The sequence below is a fragment of the Pseudopipra pipra genome, chromosome 3, assembly GCF_036250125.1.
Source record: "Pseudopipra pipra isolate bDixPip1 chromosome 3, bDixPip1.hap1, whole genome shotgun sequence".
Classification (NCBI taxonomy): Eukaryota; Metazoa; Chordata; class Aves; order Passeriformes; family Pipridae; genus Pseudopipra; species Pseudopipra pipra.
In genome coordinates, this window is record NC_087551.1 from 38,990,349 (window position 1) to 39,011,676 (window position 21,328).

Genomic DNA, 21,328 nt, shown 5'->3' on the forward strand with positions numbered 1-21,328 from the left:
ATAAAAAGTCACAGCAACAGTAGCAAAAACTTGAAGAAAGATGCAGAAATTTCCCTGAATGTTCCTGTGACTATGCAGGCCGGGTAAGATACTAAACAGAAGATACTAAGCCAGAAAAGACATTACAAGTCCAACTTTCGAAGAATAAAAATGGTAGATCCTTTTCTTTTTTCAGGCAGGGCTCTGAGAACTAGATCTGCCACAGAGTCTCTCAGAGATCCAGCAGCCGCCACCTAATGTGATGGATGGCAAGGATCAAGCAAAGCAGCCAGATCTGGATGAGAAAGAGGATAAGATGTTTGTATGAAGAACTAAGGAAGAAAGGAGGAAAGTGGTCCAGTTATTACAAACAATAAAAAATATTGTTTTAAAACATTTTCATTACAAAGTGTTCGAGAAGGGCAAGATTTAAACGAAATCCTTTTAGTTTTTCCCCTCCCCCTTTCTTTCCCCCTGCCTTTCCTTAATTATTTATTTTTTTACTTATTTATTATTTACTGATTTAAAAGGGAATAGGAGAGCAGGAAAAATAAAACTGACACGAAATGGGTTTCATTTTCATGTTTTCTTGCAGACACAGCACACTATTCTTTTGTTCTTATGTGTGAAAAGGAAAAAATCTTTTACATGCCCATACAGCTGTGCAGCCTGGTTTTTCAAGGGCTGGGAGGAGAGTCATCAGAGTGGGAAATTAATGAAATGAAGAATAGGTCAGGAAAAATGCATAATCATATTCAGATGCTTCAGGGATCTAGATCGTCAGGGGAGGGACTCCAACACACTTCAAGAAAGCACAAAGTATTGTGGCAGGAGGAGAGGAGATGAGGTTTTTCCCTGGGGTCCCAGAAAAGCAGCTGGGAAGATAGTAGGGAGGAATTAAGGAAGACCTAAGTCAGAGAAGGACAGAAATAAATTAGAATGAATCAGGAAAAGAAGAAAATGCACCAGGGATGTGATTTTCTAGTAGAAAAATAAAACAAAAAGAAAGTTAACTCAAAGAACTGAAAAAGCGATAGACCGAAGTCCTATGAGTAGTGCAAAGTAGCACACTATCTCAAGTCACTCAGGCAAACAGAACTGTAGTTGTCAGTGAGGACACTGTCAGAACAGAGACAGAGTCAGCATAAGATTGGTGGCAGGATCCTGTAGGTGAGGTGATATGTGGAAAGAATCATAACCCAATTCTGAAAGCAAAAATCTCTAAGTTCACATTAGTGTAACACACACTAACTGCACCCAAAGAACTATTATAGTGTCAAGGAACTATTATAGTGTCTCACATTAGTATTCAAGAGTCTAGTGGCTCCCCAAGCAGGCATTGTCAAGATACACCCAAAGGGCCTCATTGAAGCTGTAATAGCATTCTCTATACAAAATATGCGGATTAAACACTTGTTTAATAGGCTCCAACATGAATGTAGCAGATACTGCCTATAATGTCAATCATCCATGGGTAATGGGAGAAACTAACACCCAGCAGCAATGGCAAAACAGATTCAAACTGACGGTAGCAACACAATCATTCTACCAGCGCCTTCCAAACACCACAGTGGCACAAATTCCCTAATATAGACTAAATTAGATAACTGCTAATATTATACTTTAAAATTGCTGAGTAATCACACAAGGGTAAAAAATAATGAAAAAACAGCACAATGGAGAATTTGACAGGAACCCTCAAAAAGGAAAATTCCTAATCAATTACATCCTTCTGTTGTCATTTTGTGAAATGTATGATAGGGAAAGTGATCATGATGTATAATTTCCACCAATACAGATTCATTTACATTCAAAGCATGTTCTCTGTCACTCAGAAGCATTTTATCTTGCACTAATGGCTTCCAAACATCTCCTATTTTTGCCCCAGAAAGGAGATGCTGTTTTGGAGGACATGGAAATGATACAAATGCAAATGGTACAAATCATACAAATGGTACAAACCTGAAAATAAAGTTGGAATCCTTCCGCTTTTCCCTGTTAATACTTTGACTGTCTCTGAACTGCTTTAAAAATTATGCTGTTCCTGTGACTATATATTACTGCAAAAAGACACCATACTACATAACACTGTAGGAAGGACACAAACAACATTCAGAAACTTCACAGAGGTTTGAAAAGAGAAAACAAAACGAAAAGAAGGAAGCAGCCCTTTTCCCCAACAATACTTGACCTAGATGAAATACATAATAGGAGTTACGATGAAGACCTAAACCAGTAGCCACTCAAGTAATCTCACTGCCACTAGTACTGTAGAAATTGGTGAAGTGTGACAACCCTTCTCTGACAAAAGCAAGAAAACACATGAAAGATCAACTTTAAACAAGGCTGCAAAGTGAAAAGGATGATTCTAGAGCTCTCTTTTCTCATGAGATAACTCACAGTCCCCCCTCATGTTGGGGACTGTGATTTTGGTGTATTGTAGTGAAGGTCTGACAGCACAGCCACATGGGCAAACCCATATAGCATAGATGGAATTAATCCTGACCAAGAAGTTCTAACAGTGACTTATATTAATCAAGCGAGCAAAATCCACTGCCTCAGGAAAAACTAGTTGAATCACAATGAAGGAAATGTTGGCTAACATGTCACTTAGGTTATTACAGCAGCCAAAGCTTCTAGAGTGGAAATAATCAAAGAAACATGAAGCTACAGGATGGTGGTTTCAAATGACTGTAGTCACCCAAGCTGGAGTCTGTACCAGCTTTGTCATTAAACCATTTCTTCATGAGGTCTAGAGAGCTGCCATTTCAACGGTATTTTTAAACATTGGAAGATGCATTTTGGTGCAGAGGAAAGGGCACCTACTAAGTTTAGAAATTTGAGTCAGATCTTCTTCAAAATATATCAAGCCCACATAAATTATCTCATTCTGAAAACAGGCAAAGTTGTGGGCTTTCTTTTTTTTTTCTTCTGAGCTTTTAGCTTTCCAATTACTTTCTATAATTAGAAACACCTTTTGAAAAAAAATGTTACTCAGATTCTCACAAAATCACCCTGCCAGCATTCAAACCCCAAGTGTCATGAGAATCCTAATAAAGCAATCTTTTAAATGGCACGACTCACACAACACAGCGCTGCTCTTTAGGTGCTACAGACAGGCTTTATCTTATTTCTTTATCCTGCCCATCAAAGACTGTCTGCAAGCACATCTCAAGAGATCTGCATAGTTTCAATTCATTTTCAAATATAATGGGGGTTTGGGTTATTAGAGTTTTGTTTAAGCTTGTTTGCTTCATTCTCTTTTTCTGAAGAAGGAAGGAAAGTGTGATTGTTTCTACATCTGAATCTGCTTGCATAGACTTTGTGTTTTGTGATTACACAGCCAAGAAGTACTAAAAATGCCTCTGATAACCGTAGCACAGTGGTATTTTTTTATTTTACTTTAACTAACCTTTTTCTCCAGTGCTCCGAATTCCCTTAAGCCTTTTAATTAAGTGGTCTGAAATAAAAAAAAAAATTCTTTTCTCAAGTCTGTTCAATCAAAAATAAGTTACAACAAGAAATTATAAAGCAAGATTTATCAACACAGATAAATTATCAACAAGCACAACCATAGACTCTAATAGATTTGCAAATGCTGAATATTTTCAAAAGTGTATGAGTAACTTGGAAGTAACAGTTCCATATTTAAAAGACAGGTAGGAATCTTGATCCCACTTATTTCTGGTGAAACTCAAGATACTTCCTTCTGAATTAGTGGTATCCAAAGCACAAATAACAGTTTGCCCAAGCTCCATTCTGCCCTGCCTGTTTCTGCCTCTAATCACACCCTCTATTTCCCTTTTAAGGCACCTTTCTCTTATAAGGAAAGCCCTACTATTGTCTTCTCTGAAAAAACCTGAAACCTGTCCCTTTGTCCTGAAAACTTTAAGTTATTGCAAACCCCTTGTAAGTAATCATGGGCATATCAATGCCTATGGGTATATCAATGCCTATGCAAGTTTCTGTGAGACATCTCCTGAAAACCATTTTGCATTGACTCTTCTTCAATGATTCGGATAAAACCTCCACACTTCTAAACTGACTTTAGTGTCTAGAGTTGATGTCAGAAAAACATAATAAAACATTTTTAATACATATTTTTTCGGGAAATATTAACACAGCAATCTGAGGGATGCTTGATAACTCAGAAACACTTTATAATATCCAAGAGAAACCTCATCTGAATGGAAGTTGATACACAAAGAATTAATAATCAAAAGAGGCAGCTTTATAATGTGACATATTGGAGAGTGCCACTACAGCAGTCTCCTCTCAGACTGCACAATAATTTGAAGACTGCAAAGACTTGACAGCAGAAGGGAAAAGAAGCTTCAGTTCTCAGCACACTTTCCTCCTTCAGCAGTGTACCCAGCTATCACTCCTCCACTGGCATGCCAGAAGCCAGGAGAAATTTATCTGCTCAGTTTGACCACTGATCTTTCTTCAGAAGCAATGCTTAACCTTTATTTTCTGCAATATGTCTTAAAACTAACACTTCATGTCTATCACCGCACAAAAACCTGTCAGACTAGCTAGTGGCACATGCTGTGAGGAAGGTTTACTCCTTTTGAACTCAAGGTCTCAGTTCAGGTCTTACCGGGGAAGCCAGCCTTACAAGTATGTGAGGTTCATGTGCAGCCAACCCACAGAGCTGTCACTGCTTTTAAGTCTCTAACACTCCCCCGACAGACCAAGATCCTGGGCTATGTTAGCATAGTTGCATGAAATACATTCTGAAATGCATTCTGAAAACAGAAATAGAAGCAGAGCCAAAGATAAAAAAAATTATTTCCCATCCACTGAAATCTGAATAGCTTTCAGACTCTGGGTTTTGCACAAGGTCTTTGATAACACCAACAGCTCCATCACAGAAAACTTCACCATTACTACCTGACAATGCAGACATAACTTCACGTGCTCAGTGCTATAGCACACCTATTAACCAAAGGTGAACCTTGTCAAACAATGTCTCTACCCATTTGGTTCTAAGGCACAATGGAGTAGCAAAGAATGTTTAAATCCCCATGAAAAAGCTATTTTTTTTTTCTAAATAGAGAAGAATGTATGGTACAGTTTTGAACCCTAGGGTTATGTCAGAGGGTTGGTGCTTAAGCCATTTATGGGGCTTCAGTGGAGTTGCCTCAGCAATGTGATTTATGGGCCTGCTTCTCAACTCTTTGTGGTTGATAGCACTGCTATTGCCAGCACAAGGCAAGCATGACACAAAGATATTGTGACTTGATGGCATTTTTTCAGTTACAAAAGATGGTTAAAAATCTCACTCAAGAAGCCTGCCACCACTTCACTCTACTGTCATGACTGTGCCAAGTTAATAATTTGTTCTGTCTCTGCTGGTTAGTGGCAGAAAGAAGAACAGCTTCACTCTTGAGTGCTCTCTGCCCATTTGGCATTAAAAGCTCACATGAGCACAGAAATGTTTGATGATTATCCAGAGAAATTATGGCAAGGAAGGTGGAGAGCAAAATGTTGCTATTGTTACTCATCTTAATTGACAATAGGGAAGAAAAACTGAGTAAAGTACTCAAAGAAGGAGGACAGCAGGGCTGTCACTTCAAAAAAAAAAACCAGAAAGCTCCAGATGGTTGTCACTTTCACAGAGCTGCCTCAGCTGTTTTTGACATGAAGCCTGTGCTAGTGCCAAGCTGTCAGAAACACAGTGTGAAATGGTCAACCAGAATCATAAATGGGGTCCTTGAATGTACACAATGGAGTGTCAAATATGAACTTAACACTTCCCCTCTTGAGACTGTGGTCTGGTATGTCAAAATACATATATCAACGTAATTCCAAAAGGAGTGAAAAGGGCAAAGTATTATTCAACCCACAGGATAAATTACAGTGGAAAACTGACCTATCTTATTAACTATATATCACTAGCAAATTTCTTTGTGCTCTTATTTACATATACATTTGCCTCTGTGTGCTCTGACTCTTACAGGTTTTACGGTAATAAGCCTCATCTGTAGCTTTCATACTTTATATTGATTTTTTTTTTCAAATACTTGGCTGTGACCTTCACAGTGTTTTAAGAGGTGCAAGGGAAAGGAACAGAGGTTATACCCAGCATGTATTGACTGAAGGTATCCACAAAGAAGGTATCTAAGAAATGATTATTCAATGGCTTTCATTCCATAATGGAAAGACGTGGTTTGCACCATTAAGAAAGTAGTTCATGACAATCATGTAGGACAACAGCTCTGAGTTGTGTCAGTCACAGCCGGGGTTTTGTCAGAAATAATTACCCGAGGGACTAGCTGCAAAAAACGGACTCATTTCATGGAAGTCACCAAAGGATAATCACCTCACAGTGAATTTTGTAGACTACTCATGCAGAATGAATCTAAACAAGCATTTCAGAGGGAAAAGGCTCTAAAATCTGGTTCAAAGCTGTGAAGTTAACTTGTCTTTCAGTCAGCTTTGAAATGGTTCTTCTCACATTCAGCAAAGGATGCAAACTGATAATGAAAAATGGCAAATCCTACCACATGACTGTGGAATTTCTAGAAGGAATTTAGGATCTTGAAAGAGTGGCAGAGAACTGATTATTTGCTTACTTCCACAATAGCAAAATTTCTAGAAACTCAAGTAATAAATCAACATGACAATGTAAACAGCCCTTAGAAAAAAAAGAGGGAAGTCAAAAGACAGCACATTATCAACTTTAAGCTTCAAACTGTGCCAGGGAGTAGCCAAGACTGACAGTTCCCTACCTGATTGATGATTGCCTTCCCAGAAGGAGTTTGCACTAGGGTTGTCTGCACAGCAGTGTCTCTGTCTCACCTACTCTATAGATGTGTTAGCCAAAAAAAAAAAAAACCACTATAGTTTGGGTGGTGTGCTTATAGTTTGGGTAGGATCCTGTTTGCAAGCTTCCACATTAGTAAAACTTTCCCAGATATGTACATTCCAAAGAACTCCAGATTCCAATAACAATGAATATCAGGTCTAATACCCCTTTTTCCTCTCATAAAAAGTACTGGATCCTACATACTACTGAGTAGACTGGCTGCAACCCAGTAAAGCACTCAAAAGACTGCTGAGATAAATCTGTGGGTAATGTACCAGGGGCTATTTGCATACTTACAGAAAGTAGGTGATTAATTTTGTCAGAAGTAATGGTCATCAATGATTCTTTTTTCCCTGCAGACTTGAAATCATAAAGTTTCTCATCAGTCTGACTAACCCTTTTAGCTTCAAAGGAATACAAAATATGAGGAAATAAAATACAAAGTCTTCCCAAAGAATCACATAAAATATGTACTTTTTCTTTAATCATCTACATGAATTCACAGAATCATCTTTATGGTAATTTTTACCATAACAAAATCAGACAACTATATAAATTGGTATGGTCTTTGCTAGCCTCTATCCACATTTCAGTTCTGTTTTTTGTTCTGGTTCACATCTCTGCTACTATAGCAATACAAACTGCACTACATACAGAAATTATAAGGATAATAGCTGACATCTGTCAGACTGTAGTGCCTTCATCACACAAGCCCAAACAACTAACACTCAGGTGATGAGAAGTGTTTAGAAAATATTTTCTACAGAAAAATTGCTGTGGGGTCAGGATTCAGAATTACATGTCACTGTAAGTGGGCTATCTGCTCTATGTACTAGGAGAAAAACTGGAAGATATAACTCAGAGAATAAACCTGCTTCTGCAGACGATTGCACTGCATAACCTGACAGGGCATCTGTTTCCATCAGCAAGTCTCATTCACTCGTTATATTGATTCATGTGTCTGTCCTAAAACTTGTGCTGAACCTAGCACCTATAATTTACCTCGTGTTTAAACCCCAGGCTTTAAAAAAGCAAATCTTTTCAAAAAAATTGGCTTATGTTCAAAAGAGAGCTCCTGGATTTCTAAAGTAGGAGTTTTAAAAGGTCTCCTAAGCTTCTGCAGGGCCAGAGCTGTGCTGTACTGATTGTTCACTATTTTTATTAGAAGAAGAGTTGATATTTTTTCCAGTCTTGCTTTCTGCAGCACCCATGTGCCTGTGTACATGCAGGCACACATCTGTGCATGTACATCTGACAAAATATTTTCAACTTATAAGCATTTTAATTGTAAATGGCCCTATGGCATTGTCAATCACAGCTTGATACAAAGAAAACATTTTGCTATAGGAAATGAAATTATTTGAAAAACCAAGAAAAGGGGAAAGAAATGAAGGTGAATTATTAAATGGCCTAATCTGTGGTCGACATAGAGTCTTATTCTGCTAAGAAGCATTAACAGATCATAGCAACGAATATAGATTAGCTAATTGAGAATAATGCCTTTGTTATTTCTTAGTTGCTATAATTCTTGAATGCAATTAAATAATTCTAAAGATTAAATGAAAAGCAGGCAAGGAAAAACTTTATAAAAGGTGAAATATTAAAACCTTTCAAAATTTCATATTCTGTCCCATATATCTGGCCTTTACAGATTCTAAACCATTTTCCACATGGGTAGTCAGGATCACTGATTCATAGTCTTTCACAAATCAAATTTTTAATCAAAATTATTTATTATTATTTATTATTTATTTCCTCTTCTTTGAAAAATCTACAATACCTTCAAGAGATCCTTTATCTTTTTCAGCAAGATGATTTCTTTTGTTGCTGTTGTTTTGGTTTTGTGGATAGCAGACTGGATCTCTTTTCCTCTACTTTGTTCTTTCTTTCCTTTCTCTTAGTAGAAAGTATGTGATATGGCTCTATCTCCACTACACTAGGATTTAAATTCTTTGTCATTGACCCTTTTTGAAGCTTTGTGGTCATTCATGTTACCTTCTATACCTGGTGAGATGGTTTATAAAAAATAGAGATCTATTGACTTCTCCCTTAGTGGAAATCAGCCATATGAAATAGAACTGAGTTACGAGACCCTTCAATACTCTTTTATGGTATAAAAAATTCAAAACTTCTCACTTTGCATTTCTTTATGCCTACAAGGAAAAAAACTCTAGCTTCAATTACATCCATGATAGGTTAGAAAATCAAAAGATTCTGTTCATCAGCTGTTTCACCAGTGTTTTGGGAGATTATTGTGACACTGCTTTGTGTACTTCAGTTAAAATGTCATTTCAAGGAAAAGGCATGAAAGGATCAAATTTTAAAAAAAGTATTTTAGAAAATCATGCAATTATTTTCGAGCTTCTGCTAGGACTTTTCACTATCATTATATTTGCTTAATGATTTTCAATTTAATAATTATAACAAATCATCTACAATCAATTCACAACATACAACTTAACGTAGAGAAAATATTTGGGTTTATCTGATTATGAAGACCTACTGGAGTACTGAATACTTTGAGAAAGATAACATAATTTTTTATGCATTTAGTGAATAAATCAAATCAAAATTACTTAAATCAAATGCCCGTAAAGCAAACAGCTTCATGTATAAACTGCTAAATCCTTCTAAGTAGCACAAGGATCAGTGTTCTGCTGCAGCAGTTTGTCTTTTTAAGCATGGCCTAATGTATGCTTTAAGACAGTCTGATCAGACATAAATGTTAGATATAACAAAGCCTCTATGAGTTCCCTAGAATACTCAAATATCTTACTGTAGATAATAGATCCTGTGTCATGAGATGGTTTTATAAAATTCTTTTGGGTTTTTTTACTATTCTGTCATTCGATTTACCCTTGACATTGGTCTGTGTTGAACCTGAACTGATTGCATGCTGGTTTTATGTCAGTGTAACCTCACAAAGGCACATTTACTGCCACCTTGCAGCTGTTTTGCTCTACTTCTGCAATGCAAACCAGCTTTTAACTATGTTTCAGTAACAATTTTAGTAGGGTTTACAACTGCCTTGAATAAGAGAGTGGCAAAAATTGCTACAAAAGTGTCACTTTTGCATGCTTGATTATAACTGCAATGTCCATTAGCAATTAGACCGCAAAGTCCATAAAAATTTTCCTCAGCAGGTTTATGTTAGATTTTCTCAACTCTTACTAGAATTATGCATTTCATAACTGCCACACCTGCAAAGTTTCATATGGGCAACAAAAAGCCAAGGCATTGTCATTTCTAGCTGGTAAAAAAAGAAAGAATGATGAAGGTTCAAGTTACACTCACTACAGAAGAGACTGACTTAAAAATTAAGATCTCCACATAATCATATGATTCCAGATTCCAGTGCTTTACAAATCAGACTCAGAAACAAAGAACAGCAAAGTTTATGCCTTCAGAAAAATAACCTGAATATTGAACTTGCTTTTGACACAGTAAATAATTCAAAACAAATAGCTAGCTCTTAAGCCATCTGTTGATGAAATGGTGCTCTGAGGGTGCTGAAATAACACAGTGGCAGACACCCTAAACACAGAGTATATTAATTTTTCATGGCTCACTCACGCACTCCACCTTACTTTAAAAATTAAAACATCCATATGTTCAAGAAGTATGTTTCACTTGAGCTTGAACAAGCCTACCCTTTTGTGCTAAGTGTAGAGTACTGAAAATTCCCCACTTCTATTTCATTAAAAAGCAAGAAATCAAGGTGATTTCAGAGTTCGATGAAGTTTTTTCTTTTTATTTGTAAAGTTCTTTTCTTTTTTTTGTCTGTGACTTTGCTCTCACAGTTTGGTAATTGATACAATAAGTAATTGATACAATAGGAAACTCAGGATACCCAAACACATCCATATTTACTAAATGCTTTGTGAATACCATGTAACTCATGAACATGTTTGAAAAGGTTTAAAATATCTGTTCAGGAATCTGAACAATGAACAACATGTAATAGGTTATAAAAGGCTCTTAAGAAAAGGAGAAAGCAAGCATTCCTTGAGAATTTTATGATCTCGAGACTTAAAAAAATGGAAAATCTTTTGTTGACCATAAGAGAAATATGATTCACTGTTTATTTTTTTTCTATTATTTTTATAAACATTTAATTCTTCTCCAAACTTGGATTGTCTAATGATATGTTCCCAGAAATGCTAATACATTACATAGAAATATTTTACAGAATCAAGTTACAAAATCTAGATCGAAATTTCCAAAATGCCATTCTTTGAATACAGTCAAATCTGGCCTTTTGAATCAGAAGAGGAGCGTAAACAATTCCTATTTTTCCTGTCTTCCCCAACTAGTACACAGTTAATACAAAACATACAAAATGCATCTCTGTCCTGCCTTTCAAAACATAAGGAAAAAGAATAATTAACAGGAACAAGTGTTTGCACATAGTTGATCAGATTCATGAAGGATGCTTCTGAAAACTTGGGTTAGTGATAGCACTTTTTCCTTCTCAAGCCTGTTTCAGGCCTGCTGCTCTATTTACTTGCTAAAGTAGGAACATCAGTCTCAATTATTTTCAAGATAATCAACTTTTCATATTTTCTGATGTTCTAAACAAGAAATTATTATAAATGCTACAGTAGAATATTTTATCTGTGACATGCATATGATGTTTAATATAGAAAAAGATTAAGAACTTGCTGAAATGACATTTTATACGTTTGAATACCTAATAAGCATTCACAATGAGCAATAGATATTAATAGGCAAGCATCAACTGCAATGACATCCACTTAATAGCCTTATCTCACTGGGTTTTATCAAGAGAGAAAATGTAGCATCTTGCTTATACATATTTCTGTGGTACCCATCACTGCATCACTGCATTTTCAAGGAATATTTTAGTGGGATCATCAAACACCTGTAAGTTACTATATCAAGAAGCCACGAACCGTTCAACCATCTTCCCCACTATCTCAGTGAGAGAAGTATTCTGGTTCATATTTGCTACTGGGGATACATCTCATGCAACCATACATCCAAACTCTGAAGCAGCTTTCACAGGCTATAGAGGAGCACTTTGCAATATCTCCTCTGATCTGGTACAGCAGTAGCACTTGTTACTGATGAGGATTGTTCCTAAGCTTATCCTTCCTACTCTCACCTTTTAGTCACCAGACTCCTTAATAGAACTATTTTGGAAAATATTTAAAAAAGACCACTTTAAAAAAAAATTATCTATACATCTGATTTAGTACAAATTGTTTTATGTGGCTAAAATGCTGTAGTAGTACTTACCCAGATGAGCAGAACTGTTATCTGGTGTATTTTATCACTGAATAGCATCTTGATCTGGGGACACTATTGCTTTTCAGCACTTAAAACTCCTGAAGATGTTCACATAATTCATATCACCTGTCCAGAGAGTGAGCAAAATCCTTTCCTGAAAGCCAAGCTCTTGCTACTTAATTCTGTCAGAGAAGAAACTGCTTTCTTCTATAAGTTTTAAATCATTGACTTAATAATTCACTTTGGGAGATTGTTTAATTTCAGCACATTAGAGAAAGCTACTGTTTCATATAAACAACTTCTTTGAGGAAGCATGACTTGTATTTGTAATTTATTAATTCCACACAGGACTGTGTATTTATTTAACTGCTAGTTCCCAAAAGAGACAAGCTATGATGATAACTTTCAGCATCAGGGATGAGAATAGAGTTTAGTGAAAGGATGTTGCATGCAGGGAGAAGGAATCATAGAATAATAAAAGTTGGAAAAGACCCCTAAGATCATTGAGTCCAACCTTTAACCTAACATTAACATGCTGTCTTTCATACCAGAGAAAACTGAGGTACAGAAGAATTACATTACTTGGTTATGGTCACTTATCACATGGCAGAGGCAAGAAGAGATGACAAATGTTCTGACTTTATGACCTATGACTTAATCATGGGAAAATAATAGTCTTTCGAAGGACAATAGTGTGTGTATGCACCATCAGCAATGTGTATCACATGAATAATGTCTCCTAGAAATTTCAAAGTATAGGGACTATATTGAAAGCCAATATTTTAGCCATAATAAATTGATTAACTTTCTTACTAAATGAAGACAATTTTTTTTCTTCTTGTTCAATATCCTGCTCTCAAGTGTACTGCTCGATTCCCAGTTCAGCAAGAAACAGACAACACATATTTCTTTCCTGCAGTTCATCTATACTTACAGTATATTCTGTTTATATACAGGCATATTTTCATTGCCCATTCCCTTGTAAACTTTGATTTATATTATTCTTATAGTTCTGTTCAAAAAATCCCATTTTTAGTAAACTCATACTTGGACAATTCTGTCACATTAATAATTAAAACTTTGGTTCACCCAGTGTCAACAAGAATGACACAGTATTTATCTTTTCCCAGAACAACAACTATGTCTTTGCAATAATTAAGATAATAAGAAAGTCTTTAATTTTCCATATACATGTAGTAAGTCCCCATCTTTGCTTGCCAGTTAAGACGCCAATTTAAAACTCTTTCTGTTGAAATATACTAAATTTTCACTTTCTAATATGCCCTCTGGATTCCTCTAATTCATACTCTAACAGACTCTCTGTCTCAACAGCCAGAGTTCAGCCTGGGGTTAATAGGAACAGACTTTTAGCTCATAAGGACTATTTTTGTCATATGTTGCCAAAGATACTTTCTTTTCAATGTCGTATTGATTTCAAGGGTACCTTTCTCAATTCATCCCCCTCCTAGTAGATCTTAATCTCCAGTCAAAGAGCTAAATTTCATCTACACATATTGCTTCTCTTAGGATAGTTGTTACTATCCCAACAACTCAGTGACTACTAACACCAGTTTTTCCATATTGGACTGCCTAGGAGCAGGAATTAATTTGTTGTAATTCAGGAATTGTTGCAGAATCACTACAAAATGCTGTTGAAAAGATTAATTCATTTTCCCTGTATTTATAGTTGGTATGACCTCTGCTGATTAGAGCACTTTAATTCACTGCAGTGCATACATGCTGAACTTTTATTTCAGCTTCTTCCAGCCACCAGTTTACCACCATCTAAACATGTTTTGAAACCTAACTGTCACAGAAGCACCACACTCCCGTGCTTGCCATCCTTTCCAGGTCTGAGAGAAAAGTTATATATGGCATTTGTTTTATTTTGGACAGTTACAGTAGAAGATACAGGGACAGAGCCTGGCCTCTGATCTATCCACAAGGAGTAGCTAGGCATGTGCCTTGTTGTTGATGATCTAACAGTGACCTATTACCACTCCAGTGGAAACTACAGATGGAGCTGGAGCACTCAAAGAGAAAATGGTATCTTAGGGAATAACTAGCCATCACAAACTTGGCACCTTTTTTTTTCTTTTAGGGTACTTAGTCACAAGATCTGGCTCAGTTACTTATAACTTCCATGTTCCCATAGGAATCTGGGATATAGAAAGAGAAACACATCATCTCCCCCTCCAGGCAGCTGTAAACAGAGCTCACCAGACAAGTATGAACAGCTTCCACTTGCATTCTTCATGAAGATTCAAAAGCCACATGGGAACAACGTTATCATGCACTCTGGTCTTCCACCTAACACTTGGGTTTTCCCTGAATTCATCCTGGTGTCAAATTTAATTGCTGTGATGTGATTATATTTTTTAAATTTCCAGTGACTAAGAATAAGGCAAAAACCTGTGTGAGTTGTTCCAATGGTAAATTGACTTCTCAGTTAAACGCATTGTCTGAATTTTTCTTTTTTCAAATTTCATGTGCTGGATTTTATTATAAAGTAAGGTCACCCCTCTAGCCCCAATATTGTTATTCTTATCTTCTACCATTATAAGCCTGGAAGAAATGTTGTCATATATTCTGTTCCCAAATCAGAAATCAATCACATTTTAAAAATGCCTGCCATGTCTTATTGCTTATATAGATACATTCTTTGAAAACTGGTTTGGTTTTTCACAGAAAATTGCTAAGCAGAAATCTATAAGCACGCTTCCTCAGGGTCAGTCTGTATTTCATACTCATACAAGTTCACAAAACAAGTCCAAAAGAACAACCAACTTTCTGCTTGCCATGTAAGAGTCAGTCAGAACTACAGACCTTTTTCTCCATCAAGGTACTGCAGGGAGAAAATGCAGTGCTTAAAAATAATGTGTGACATAAGGATTTTGAATATTATTCTAGCTTTCTAGTATTTCTTTGGTGAAGCAGCAACATGTAAGCGCATTAAAATGGCTGAACATCTATTAGTTTTAGAAAGTGAGGCAAAATGAATCAGCTTTTACAAGATTAATATGACTCATATTTTTACCTCACACAGCTCAGGAAGCATTTACTGTAGTGCCCAGGCACAGCACAGGGTCACTTCACATGTTTTCAGCAGATACAGCTGGTCTGCTGTGTTGCCAAGAAAGCACTGAATCTGGAAAGAAATTTTTTTTGGATTTGCTTAATTTTCTCTGGCAATTACAGTACGTTATGGCCACAGTGATGTACCTTCTCATGAGTACGTAGTTCACTCACACCATGAGTTTCACCGTGCTCACTCTTTATCTGTAGAGCATCCATCCCAGATGTCACAGATAAATATTTTGTCTTCAGTGCTCTGTGACTAAATTACTATTCACTGCATAAAGTAAAACTTTTTTATGAGTAATATATTTTCATACAACCATGTTACAATTATCTTTTGAAATTTGGAGGGAGCACTATGTAGTCACTGATGTGAGGAGGCATGGTTACTTATCCAATCAGTTGGATAGGAGGTGTCTAGAAGACATTTTGTCCCTCAAAAAGCAATCAGTAAATTACTGAATAACCCACTGCTCTAACCATTTGTGACACGATTTTGTCACATCATACTCATATCTAGAGGAATAGATGCTCTCACAAATGCAGAACAAAAAGGGAAGGAGTGGGCAAAAGTAGCAGCTGGGCTGTGAAGGAGAATTTTATTAAGAGAAACTTAACTGTCTGACATTGCAATAATACAAACAATGATTGCTCTGAGGAAATGACTTTCCATAATCATATTTTCTCATTGTAAGATTATTGTACTATGAAAGTCTCCTTTTCAAGGAGCTGGGCATAGTCTGTTTGGGGTTTCTTTTTCTTTGAGTGGCAGGGTAGAAGTACTAGTAGAAGAACTAGAGCGTACAATAATCCATCTTCCCACACACTGACCTTAGCAACCATGGCAGATCCTCTCCTGATGTAGCTTTCTAGGCTCAAAATGTTTGCTGGGATTGCGGAGTTGAGGTAGGGAATGAACAGCGGAGGATCATATTCCTCCTTATTTTGGTAGTGCACTGATTAACACATCTAAGGGTCTTCAAAACCGTATTGTGAATAAGCACTTGTATTTGTCTTTGAAAAAAATACTTTCAGCTAATACTTGAGCAAAGCAAAAGTGAACAAGAAACCGGAACTAATACAAGAATTTCTACCTGGCTGTGAGAGGGGCTATTTGTCTGTCAGACATCATTATCTCAGGGACCAGGCATGATTATTATAATTTAAGTATTGTCAGACACCCTCCAAATGGCATTTTTCCTTAGTTGTAACTTTTGAATAATAAGGCAGGAGGGAAGACAGCTGGAATACCTCAGAAGGAAGCCAGAGGCACAATCTGATCAACAAGATTATAGCTATAGCAGATGCTGTATTTGTCAACCCATATCATATCTATAGCAGTAATCTCTGTCGCTTTACCTGAAGCAACAGAACATAAACAAATCAATATTGTTCAGTCACCAGGGCTGAGGTTGGCTAGTAACAATGATGGAAAAATCCAAAACATTTATAACAAAGCCAACATTACCAGATTTGAGAATTTATTCTCTTTGAGGTTGTGAACACACTTCAACCAAAGGAATTGAATCTTTTTTGGTTGTTTTTTGGCAGTTTGGTTGGGAGGGGATGTAATTTGTTTTGGTTTTGAGAGTTTTGGGTTTGGGTTGGTGGGGTTTTTTATATAGTCAGGGCATAGTCAAGTCTCCTGGTTGACAACTTCTAGAAATTATGCTTGTATTTCATAATAAAATAGGAAAAACAAATATTACCTAAATTTAACATCATCAGTAGTTAAAAATATATTGTCTCACTTTTTGCACAGTAATAACCCGCCATCTTTCTCATGTCCTTGATTTTATTTTTTACAGAATGTCTTCATTTCACCAGAATCTTAGCCTTTACATCTGTAAAAAGGTTTAATTGTCATTGGTCTGCTCTGAATGCAATCCTACTACTGTTGGAGGATTCTCCATGATATTTAAACTTTCCTTAATGCATCAGTTGAAAAGATTCTTATCTGTAAGTTTTATTACATATCTCCCTGTAGTCTTTATTACTTCAGGTTGTTTCCTGTGTTTTCATAAAAGTTCAGGAAACCTAAAGGGCAAGTCTGAGAAAAAATATATTCCAAACTTAAAAGTTCAATTTTTTTTAGCTTTACCTACCTCTACTTTTGTTACATGATTAAATTTTTCAAAATTTGGACTCCATGCAGTCATTTGCAAAGTTGTACAAAGTTCAGTCATGCTTCTATAGCAAATTGTGTAAATCAAAGTAGGCATGTAAAAATAAATGGCAAAGCTGTTTTTGCATATGTTTAGTTCAAAATATCAATTCTTTACTAAAGGTTTTTATAACTGAAGTGCCCAGAGTATAATTTAGTATAATTAGCAGGGACCAAGCATTTCTGAAAGATTTAAAATTCTCTTGCCAGAAAAACTGATGAACATCTGTCCAAAAGAACAAAAATAATTTCTAAGACAAATAATTTCAGAGACATCACGCCCTAGAGTTTTCAAATTTAAAGTATTATGTTTCTTTTCTTTTGTGTAAAGGCATGCATCGCATATCATAGAATCACAGAATGGTTTGGATTGGATGGGACCTTAAAGATCCTCTAGTCCCTACCCTCCTGTATAGTATGTCTTGTCCTCTTCCATGAACATAATTTCTTTAAATATTATAAAACCTAGATGGGTATTTGAGGAGTTTGATTTTTACCTTTTCTTGATGTGAAAAGAGACATGCACATTCAAAGCAAGCTACATTTTACACTGAGGACACCAAAACAGTAAATGAAATAGTAAAATTCTCCACAGTGGCACACAGAAATCTGCCTCCCCTTCAGAGAGCTCTAGTCTCAACATAATTGCTGTCCTGCTACAAAATGTTACATTCACACTGAAAAAGCATAATTTGCAAACATATATAGGCATAATCGCAGAGAAAGCAAGCACATTCTAAGAGTATGTATAAGATGATGTGCCTGAAGAAATATGTGAAAACAGAGGAAGCCTTTTTTTCAAAACCTTAACAGTGACACATCAGTTGCCCCCTACTGATGAGTTGCCCTCTGCTCTTAAGTAATAAATGCATTTGGCTTTCTCTCGCCAATAGCAAACTGAATTAAAAACTCAGTCATTACATTTAGATCTACAGAAAGAAACTTCAGTGACATCCAGAAGCATGTCTGGTTTTGTACACTGGTGCTCTTCAACAAAAATGTTCAGTAGCCAAAATTATGGTTAAAATTGGCCCCCCAAATGATTCCTGAAATGAAACAATTTCTTTTGCTTGGCAAAACTGTTTGGAGAACATAGTCAGACCAGAGCCACATTTCTCCAAAAGTCTATGCTAAAACCGCTTATATTGTACAACTGTAAGTGATGACACTGAGGGTGAAGTAAGCTTCTAGAATGTGCTCTGCACACGATACCCATATTCCACAATGTGCCCATGAACCTAACCTTACTGTGATCCTTACTCCCTCATACTGCAGCTTTTGAAAGAGGCAACAAACTACATCACTATGGAAACAAACTCTTGCCAGATTCTTCACCAGATAACAAAATAACATGGTATCTATCTCCTAATCTATAAAATACTGAAAGTGTGAATGGTGTGCCTTCACATGCTGTTAAAGCACATTCACTAGTAGCACTACCAATAAGCCAGGTGTAATGCAAACACAAAGAGAGAGCTATGTGACAGACCACAGCTCAGCCACAGGCAAAGTACACTGGGAGAAAAAGGGAGATCATGTACAATATCTGTGTCTCTCCAATTTTTTTTCATTTGTTTTAGTTAAATTACTTTTATTACGAACATAGTATTTATAGTTACATTAAAAATTCTTTCTTCAGAGGGATTTGAGTTATAAAAGATTATGTTTATACAAGGTTTCCATTTTTGCATTTATAATGACCTTTAATTTTAAATAGTTACAACAAACTACTCTAACTCTCATTATTACACAGGTCATTCCTTTTCCCTACATCACTCTTTATTATCAGCTACACTAAGCTAATGTATTAATAAATTTTCATCTGCAGCTGTGGTATGCAAGGGATTAATATTTAAATTAAGTCATTATGCTATTTTTCCTCATCAAGCCTTTAAATTGGAGTGAGTACAAGTAAAATTCCTCCAGGTTTTACAAGTTTAGTTCCAAGGCGAGGTCACAACACTGAAGCCCATCTCTCAGATAAAAAATAGCACTTGCACAGGCTAGATTCAAGGACCCTGGAAATTTTTGGAAGATCAGTTTTTTATTTGATTACAAGCAATTTTGCCCCTCTAATTTTTTATATCCCACTTCTCAAATATACTTCATTTCAAGAATCTGCATTGCAGTGGAGGAGCCGTTGGCAAATGAAGAAAGCTGTAAATCATACAGCCATAACGAAAGCTAAAAGCCATGTTAAAATTCACTGTGCTTCTCTGCAGGAATTTGTATCAAGGATATAAGTAACGTAAGTTTGCACCTGTCTGAAAAATTAGTCTCTGCTGTACACCCATCCATTTATAGAGGGAAACAGAGTGGTGCTTAAGTAATGCAGAGGGATTCCTCAACTGCTCAGGACTGAGAATGGATACAAACGCAAATGAATTAATTCAGTTCACAAAAATGAAGCCAGGAACTGCATAATTTCAGATTATAATTTTGTCAGAACAGCAGAACTAACCCCTGTTCTGAAGTGAAAAAATAATAATATAAAAATGTAGTGGAGCATGGTGAGTCCTTGATAACGCACCTAAAAACAAAACACCTGACATAAGCAATATGACTCACATTAATACTAGCTCAAGGTCTCATGAGAATAAATCTACTCCATTACTGTAATACATGTAAGTGCCTAAAAGGTCTTTTACCCAGACACTGATTGAGCTTGACTTTTCTTATTTAGGGGAGGATCACTAATTCAGCATTATGGAAATAAAGGAATATAGAAGAAGACACATAAGGCAGTCTCATGAAAGCTGCATTGTTGTAAAGTCCTCTTTGTGTTTTGAACTTTCAGCAGCCTATGATTTTTTCATACATTTCTCACCTTTTTATTCCCCTTCATTTTATTTCTGCTACATTTCACCCTTTTTTGCTTCTCCTGCTTGCAGTTATACAATAATATGATAGGAGACAGTTCTGCATGGCAGGAATCCAAATTACACAGGAGTTAGTTTCAGCTGTGGCGTAACATCATTCCACAGATTTCAGAAACCTTAAAAAAATCATTATTATTAATAGCACAACAACACCAAAAACATGTTGATTAATAAACAAAGAATGACTTCAAGTACAAATAACTCAAAATTAAAAAACACAGCAGAGAAGTAAAAGTCAGAGGCACTATTAGAAGGTGTAAAACTGCACCACAGTATCTTGCATAGCAATCAGACTGGTAAGTATGCTGGCTGTCTCTAGCAAAGGAACACTTAATATTGGGGAGGACACTTTATATTACAGACATAGAACTGTCTGCACTATTCATCTAGCCAGCATTATGGATTGCCATTGAGCCTTTTCGTGAGTCTCAGTTTATGTCCTGAAGTGTGATCTTTGATTTTCCTTATTTTATTTTGAATAATATTGCTGATTAAAAAAATCTGCCACTTTTGCACATCCAGTCCAAGTATTACTTTGATGATCTCCAGTGGAAACATAGTCCAGATCCATATTATGCACTATGTGGAAAAAACTATGCCTTGTAAGACGATGTATTATTTCCATATATATTCACAATTTGGAAATTTATCCCTTGGACACATTTCACAGATATGGTTACATTAAATGCATTAGAACTCTTCTCACCTCCTCTTCCTGAAGCCAAAGTTTTCCAAGACAACTTTTATTTCAAATTCTGGACAGCTTCAAAGAGCTATCCTTAAAAAAAAAAAAAAAAGCCTCTCTGACATACATTTTCTCCCTCACTCACTATATACGCATAATTACACACTTCATCTGATATACCTTGCGATATTAAAATACAGGACATTTATGGCCTACAAGGAATGCAGGATGACAATCCTGAGAAAAACCACCTCTTTTTTCTGCCCGAGGTCATAGATAACACTGAGACACTCTTTACTGAGGTCTGTAAAAGCCTGCTGAACCATCCCTATTTGCTTTTGTCAGGCAGATCTGCAATGGTAATTATTGCATTCCATAATTTCTGTGCAAATTAGACATAGGGCTTCAAGTTGTTAGCTGAAAAAGGCTGCAGTTCTCTTGCATTTGTGAATTCCTGTGGCAGGAGTCATCCTCAGTACCCA